The sequence below is a fragment of the Lynx canadensis genome, chromosome E1 (assembly GCF_007474595.2).
Source record: "Lynx canadensis isolate LIC74 chromosome E1, mLynCan4.pri.v2, whole genome shotgun sequence".
NCBI lineage: Eukaryota > Metazoa > Chordata > Mammalia > Carnivora > Felidae > Lynx > Lynx canadensis.
Genome location: NC_044316.2, coordinates 59,279,302 through 59,279,743, shown reverse-complemented (window position 1 = coordinate 59,279,743; position 442 = coordinate 59,279,302). Strand labels below are relative to the sequence as shown.

Genomic DNA, 442 nt, shown 5'->3' with positions numbered 1-442 from the left:
AGCCCGACGCGGGGCTCGAACCCACGGACCGTGAGATCACGTCCTGAGCCGAAGTCGGACGCTCAACCGACTGAGCCACCCAGGCGCCCCTTAATATTTTACTTTTTTAAGTAATCTCTACACCCAACGTGGGGCTTGAACTTACAACGCGGAGATGAAAGTTGCGTGTGCCACCACCTGAGCCAGCTAGGCACCCCATATAGCTTTTTCCTTTGATATTTCTTGTAGTGCAAGTCTGCTGGCAAAAAGGATCTCCATTTTGTCTTTCTGAAAAAGTTTTGTTTGCCTTCCTTTTGGAGGAGCAGTTTCTCTGGATACAGAATTCTAAGTTGATAGGGTTTGTTTCCTTTCAGCAATTTAAACATGCCGTTACATTGTCTTCTGGTTTTCATTGTTTCTGACAATGAGTCAGTAGTCATTCTTATCTTTGTTTCCCTAAATA

At 45.0% G+C, this 442-nt stretch overlaps 1 non-coding gene across 1 annotated transcript; it reads right to left on the bottom strand.

Moving 5' to 3' along the window:
* On the bottom strand, positions 1-85 carry TRNAR-UCG. The gene has a single exon. It is a non-coding gene; the product is annotated as a tRNA-Arg (tRNA).
* Between the last annotated feature and the right edge of the window lie 357 nt (positions 86-442).